The 7,780-nt window shown below is 31.2% G+C and overlaps 1 long non-coding RNA gene across 1 annotated transcript in view; it reads right to left on the minus strand.

The window, feature by feature from the left end:
* The window catches only part of LOC106465283, a 9,934-nt gene extending 7,252 nt beyond the window's left edge, over positions 1-2,682 (minus strand). Inside the window, exon 1 of the long non-coding RNA XR_001291197.2 lies at positions 2,615-2,682. This is a non-coding gene — a long non-coding RNA (uncharacterized LOC106465283). The remainder of the gene's footprint in view (positions 1-2,614) is intronic.
* Between the last annotated feature and the right edge of the window lie 5,098 nt (positions 2,683-7,780).

The following is a 7,780-nucleotide window of genomic DNA, read 5'->3' on the forward strand; positions in this document are numbered from 1 at the left end:
TGTCTGGTATATATATATAAATAATTAGCACTGGCAGACCACAGGACCATGTCTGGTATATATATATAAATAATTAGCACTGGTAGACCACAGAACCATGTCTGCTATATATATAAATAATTAACACTGGCAGACCATAGAACCATGTCTGGTATATATATAAATATATATAATGACATAAACACCCCAGAATACGACCTAAATGGTTGCAATTTCATATGAATGGATAATGTTTATCATCATTTTCTTAATATTATTTTATTGTATACATGTAGTGTTAGCTGCAGAGCCTGCATATTTAAGGATCATGATATGATTTGGAAATCTAGCTCTTCTAAGAGAATAGACATTCAAGATTCCTAATCTTTAGTGCTGTGACAACAAATGTTCTATCCCCTACTCATTAAACATGTTGAAAGCTTCCAGTCAGTAAAATTATCTTGACACTGAGCCAATGCAATGAGCTGTACACTACAATGTCAACTGAAATATTTCTGTTGTTTGTATTTAAAATGAGAGCAAGCCAACAAGAGAAGCTGTTCCCCCAAATCCCTACCAAGATGTACCCTTTAACATTTTCATCTATTATGGACCTACAAACTTGTTTATTCATTCAATTTTGACTTATATTGCAAAAAAAAAGAAATCTGTGATTATGGGTCCTTCAGAATACTGGCCAGTAACCAAACATGTAACCAGTGGTTCTGTAGATACAACCTAAAATCCTTTTTTTTGTCCTACCGCTAGATCAAAAACACACTGCTCAGATGGCTGAAGAGACTGATGAACCATTACATCAACAGCCTTTTTTTTCAATAACATCGCTAAGACTACTCCTATCAAAATTATACTTATAATTCAAATTGTAAATCCCACATGCATTACTTTGAATTTATTATAATCAAAACCAACCTGCCATTTATTTGCTCAACTCACCAAATAATTCAAATACTTTTGTAAAGAAGCAGCATCCTCCTCAAAATGTGCAACATCCAAAACCTTAAAATCATCAGTAAATTTATGATACTGCATGCTTCAAGAGTGGTATATTGAACTATTTATATTAATTACTGATATAGGTAGCATACTTTGATCACAAGTTCATAATAATGCACCTTATTTTGTAATACACCAAAGAAATGAATTCAACTTTCAAAATTTTGGCCAGTAGCAGAATCTTAACTGTATAATTAATTTGTTTTTCTAAATTTATATCAATCTGTGAATCATTAAGAGTTACAACACATATAAAAGTCTCCTACATTATTCCAAAACTACAAGACATTACTGGAAAATCCCAGTAATACACTAAAATGTTATATTTTTCTTGATAAACATATTTTGAAGATCAAACACTTGTTATTATTAGTTCATAAATAATGTTTATAAATGAACATTTTCCCAAATGACATAGCATGATAGAATTCTTTATGTAAATAATTTGAATAAAAACCCAGTAAATACTACTTCATTTGACGTATAAAAAGTTTTTAATTCAGTGTGACTTGGGCAGTCATGATTGGGGAACATATAGAATCACCAGTTTCATATCCTTACTATTAATGCTAGAATTAATTAGTGAAATGTGAATTTTGTCTTTTTTATTTTGTCCAATTATCCAAATTAAAAAGTACTAAGTTTTGAAATTAAATTATCATTTAAAGGTTAGTAATTAATTATTTTGGCTTTATAATATTTACATGTTATTGCTAATGTCTTGGACAATAGTAAAATGTTGAAATAATGTATGTTTGTTGTTATATCTTGTTTTTTGTCTTATCCACATTATTATTAATAAATGAATAACTTAACCTAAATTAACTTATTAAACTTTTAAAGTTAAGTTACATATGATACATTTATAAGCCTGTGCAATGCTATTATAACTGTGTACAACTGGTACTAATGAAAAATCACATTACTAAATAAACAACTACAAGTTACAGCAAAGTTATTATCACTGAGTACTGAATTACTGTGCAGACGACACAGTATGTTACTACCACTAATATATCTTACACATTTTACTTAGTCATTTTCAACCTGCTTTTAGTTTACTTTTATTATTCTTTACAATGTCTTTAGTTAAGGCAGAAGTCTTATAAAACTCTAAACTTATGACTATTAAGATACTTAACATTGAGGCAAAAACTTAAATCTTGTTAAGATAATAAATTATTTATTATTGCGTCCTATTCCTCATTCAGTCATTGAACTTATTCTAAATTCCAAGATTTCGCCATAGAACACTGAGGATATAAAATTAAAAGTTAAAACCTTTTCAAAATCTCAAAATTTGACATATCTTGTTCTCTTGTTTCTTTAATATTATTATTTACGCTTTCAAAATCCAAATATAATGTCACAGTAACTATAAATAAAGCGAACTTGGGCCTTGTGATTACATTTACTTGTTTTAAATACGTTTAGAAATGATCTCCACTCCCAACTTCAAACTCGATCAACCAATATTATACACTTCGATATAAATTTATGCGTCTACTGTAAATATTCAAATTATTTTAGCCCACTTATATTAGAATCAAATATGAAACGGAAGAAAATATAATCACTTTAAGTATATCGAAATATATTTTAAATAATAACAACAAACCGAAAGCCGTCGTTCATGTAATGTAATTAGGCTTACGCTTCCTGAAACTATTAACCCACCAATCGCCATGAAATGAAACAGTAACAGTAAATAATCTCGTTGGTAAGTCTTTAAAACCTATTTTTACTAATTTTATAAACTTTTGAAAATAAGCTAAAAATTTATAACTTTTATTCCTATTATTATTGTAAAATGGCTTCAAATAAAAATTTATAAATATATATATATATTTTTTTGAATAAATAAAATCAAGACATACACAGCAACGACATCTAGAATGAGTAAATAAAAGTACAACACAGCTCACTTTTAAATTATTCTGTGAGTCCAGCGACAAACGAAGTAAACGCTCTACGAAAGCTACAATGGTAAGTTCGCTATACTTACGTTACACTTAGTTTTATATATTGATAATTATACAGCACTCTTATATAGTTTACTATATGTAGTGTGTGAATTTGTTTTCCTAAAATGCCAATCTTTAAATCTAACTTTAGAGATTGCAAGTTTTGAGTAAATTTTAAATAGAGATGTTCTTATACTTGATAAAAAAAACATGCCCCTATTTTAGTTATAAAATATTCATGCACATATCTTTTTCTCCTTCAGGCAGATCTCAAGCCTGTAGAAATAGAAAGTGAGTAGTTTCATTTTACAGAAATTAACCTTTTTTTATTTCTTACTTTATGAAAATTTAACTTTTTAAAGAAGTGTTGAATGCTTTTGTAAATTTTTTGAAAACTTTTAAACGTTAACTAAATATAAAACTGAATATTTATACTTCGAGTGTTAAAATGTTTTTGAGTTTAAGCTATGTTTCCTTCACAGTTGTTCATTTTTTTGCAAGATTGTACCTCACCACGAATATTTTACTCGAGTTAGTAACAAAATTCCCTCAGAACAAATCTTCTTTCATCATTAGGTAATAATTTTGCAAGATTAATTTATCGTACACATACACACATATATGATTGTATGTGATAAACAGTAAAGTTCCACAGTATATTCTTCTTGAATCTCGGGATACAGTCGGTAATCATAGACTTTTTTTTTAGTTACAAGTAGTATAGTCGATGTATTTGTTTTCTTATTACAAAGCTACAAAATGTGCCATCTGTACTATCTTCTCCGCGGAGAATTGAACCCCGAAATCTAAGGTTATAAGTCAGCAAGCTTCCCTCTGACCTACCAAAGGGCAGTATAATTGAATTAAGTTATTTGCGTGTAGCGTTGTGATGTAAAACGTTGAATATTAAGTTATTTGCGTGTAGCATTGTAATGTAAAACGTAGAATATTGTTTAGAAAACTTACAACTCGTTCTTTCAAAGTATTTTTATCATTATCATATTTATGTGACTAATAACTGGTGCATGTATAAAAGTTTAACTCAATTTATAAGTGCTCAAGTTAGGTAAGGCACGATTGCTTACAGTGATTATTATTTGGCACATAAAATACGTTAATAATTCTGATACAAGAAAATATAGCTTTAAGTATAACACCATTCAAAAGCAAAACGCAATGTTCCGACATTATGTCCCCAAAATAAAAAAATATTTACTTAACCAATTAAATTAGGTGATTTCTATTTAAAGAGAAACTTTTCTAAAAATATTTTTTCTTGTTGGAAATTTTTGCTGCTTTCAGTTTTATTACGTAATTTAATATTTTATGTTTATTAAAAAAAACAACAGATTCATCTAGCAATCGCCCATTGAGTGCTCTGATATGCTCGACGTGTAAGTTAAAACTACTGAAGAATAACAAATATATAGATATAATCAGGGGCTCTTCCAGGATTTTCAAAAGAGAGGGATCCAAATGAATAGATACCAGAGAGTCAAGGGGTGGGTGGGTCTTGTACCCTCTAAGAAGCTTAAGACTTTTGGGAATTTGAAATTTCTCCATGTCCAGTTTTTGACACTTTTCATTAATTTTTACCGGTCACTCTCATTGACAAATTAGTAATAGAGGAGATTTTCTTCATTTATGGAGCTGACTGTGAGAATAAGGATCTTGAAGTGACCCCCGAAATCAAGCACTGTTTACTGATGGGCTAGAGAGGAGGGGTAATTTTTTAAGTTATATTAAATCCATCATCACATTTTAGAAGAAAGAATTCTTTACGGCTCTCTTCATTTTACAAACGGTCCAGACCCCAATTCAATACGAAATGCAAGAATGATCGATCCCAGAAAACAACTAAATATGTTATTTTTACCACTTCCACCTCTGTTCTTCTCTTTATTTCTATGTAATGTTTTACTGCTTTCTTCTATTTCCTTTTTTTTTCCATTGGAAAAGGTTTCCTGACCCCTTGGACCCCCTACCCTGTGTCCGCCCCTGAATTATAACAAAAGGTGTCATTTAATCCCAACCAGAGCACTTCAAAACAGGTATTCTGGATTTTTTTCTGCGTGCTGCAACTGAACTATTAAACCGACTGAAATGTTGGCGGCCTGGCTGAAAACATGCATGCCAGTCTTTAGGCAGAAGATACTTTACTCTTTTTTACAAAGCTTGCAGTCAGCTAAACCTTGTGATGAAAATAGACCATTCTCAGTAACTCTACTACTAAAATACCTAACGACAGGAAGTAGTGTAGAGTTGCCTTAGTCTTTGTTCGTCTGTTTAGAATGTACGGTAAAGCTAAACAAAAGTGACCTGCGCATAGCCGCCTCTAATTTTAAACTGATAAACTAGAAGGTAGTTAAATCAATAGCATCCACAGCCAAATAGTGAGATTTGAAAAGTCATTCTTTATTGCCAACAGCCCTTAAATGCGGAGCGAATGTTTGAAGCAACAGGACGTAGACCGTAACTAAGAATCATCAGCTTCACAGTTCGAGTAAAAGGAACTTAGTTTGTGTGTAACAGTAAACCTTAGTTTTCAAATGCATAAATTAAACTGTGATTTATTATATCATATGGCCCCCGGTTGGTCAATGGTGAGTTTTAGGACTTTCAACGCTAAAATTGGAGTTTCGATTACCTGCGATGGACAGAGCATGAATAGCCTACTGTGTAACTTTTCATTAAAAAACAAAAATAAGTCTGTAGGGTTGTTGCTGAAATTTTACAGTTAATACAAATCATAGCGTTTAACTGAGCATGTAGAATAATACATATCTTCGAGTTCTCCTTTCAGGGTTAATAAGTGACTGTAAAATGAGTTTCATTATGTCCAATTACTTTGATTTTTCATGGTGATTAAAAGCACTAAAAATAAAATATGTTTGCGTACCATATTCTTTAGAATGAAGATCCGATTTCTAAAAAAGGTAAAAAATTTACAATTTACAGATTCTATTTCACTTACATCTTTTACCATTTTCTACCTTTCACGCTACTTTATTTTCAAATTATCTTGTCTGTGTTAACACTTTGTTAGTACACGCTATATACGTTTATGAATTTTTAAAAAAGATTAGATTGAATATTCACATATGTCGAAATTCCCTACGTCTTTTTTTTTTTTTTTGACTGGGTGCTGTGTAAATAAAGTATGGAAAGCTTATTAAAATAATTTAAAACGTTTATTGAACGAATTGTTTAAGTCACACAAATTTGGAAAAAATATACTTTCAAATTTCGGTTTACCCTGTATATTGTTTTTAAGTTCTTATGGGCAAAAAATGAAGAAAAAGTATGCTTCAAATAAACTGGCGACAAAAGTGTACAGTAAAGTAAACGTAACTTGGCTAGTGAGCAAAGTTATCTATTAATAGCGATTAACTGTTGAAATAAAATCCAGCATTCTAGGGCACGTGCCTGGGCAAATTCTGATTTCTTTTACGTTATTTGGCAAAACAAATAGACTAAATTCGACAAAACGATAGTTGCTACAACTTTCTTGCCTGGTTTATTTATCGTTCACTCTCGAATATCTTCGAAGTTTGACTTTTTCGCCTCTTTCTCTATAAATAGCCTCTAAGATCTAATTATCCGTTCCGTCTCCTTCTTTGGTGTTATCGTATGGCTCATAGTTTCTGTTTTCGTACTTGGAAGGTATTTAGCTGGATCCTATTCTGTTTATGTTGCGTGTACACTTATTCCGTTAGCTAACATGGTAAAGAACCCTATGATGTTCACTGATTTTGAGACTAGGCTTAAGAACAACGTTGTGCAAAATATAACGATCGGTATTATGTTAATAAAAGCGTTCGGGTATCAGTCTTGTCTTTTGTTGGCGAGAAACAAAAAACAACAACAACTAAGTTTTAAAATTATATCTGATTTTATTTTATGACCTACCAAAATATAAACATATAGAGTAACACGTATTTGACTGACGTGCATGTACAAATAGACATATTAAATGTTTGAATATTCCCGCGAAACAATATTTCTAACACTGATTTAATTGCTAGTTTGCTCACCAATCAAAGAATATTTGCAGACACGCCAAGTTTCATACATTGACCACAAGTCTCACCAAATTTGATCCCATGTTACGCCCTCACGGCCAAAAGTGCAAGTCTCAATCATTTTATGTTAATTTAGTCTAAACTTTAATTATTTTAGTCTTGTGGTCAGAGAAAAGATTTCCTAAACGATTCTCCTTCGTTGCTTGTGCAACAGAGGTTATATAAAAACTACATAATTGTGCACTTAGAACTTCTTTTTATAATTCTATTGTTACGTAAATTGTACGTCATATCATCCTGTTTTTTTTGTTGTTTTTTTTTCGACGCAATGTTTTTTGCTTCTTTTTGTGTGTCCTGCTATTACTGTCCCTTATTACACCTTCATGCAGATCTAGGTCAAATTTGTAACAAAAGAAGCTAGACGGAAAAAAGAGAATCCGGTTCTTTGCTAAGACATTCAGCTAATAAAAACCCGGAGCTAGCAGTTCCAAAACAAAAAACAGGGATTGTTTCTTCAATATCATTCCCTGAGATCTGTGGATGTATACTGACGCTACTTTATATCACAATGTGGATGTATACTGACGCTACTTTATATCACAATGTGGATGTATACTGACGCTACTTTATATCACAATGTGGATGTATACTGACGCTACTTTATATCACAATGTGGATGTATACTGACGCTACTTTATATCACAATGTGGATGTCTACTGACGCTACTTTATATCACAATGTGGATGTATACTGACGCTACTTTATATCACAATGTGGATGTATACTGACGCTACTTT

Source organism: Limulus polyphemus, unplaced genomic scaffold (genome assembly GCF_000517525.1).
Source record: "Limulus polyphemus unplaced genomic scaffold, Limulus_polyphemus-2.1.2 Scaffold1894, whole genome shotgun sequence".
In the NCBI taxonomy this organism is placed as follows: domain Eukaryota; kingdom Metazoa; phylum Arthropoda; class Merostomata; order Xiphosura; family Limulidae; genus Limulus; species Limulus polyphemus.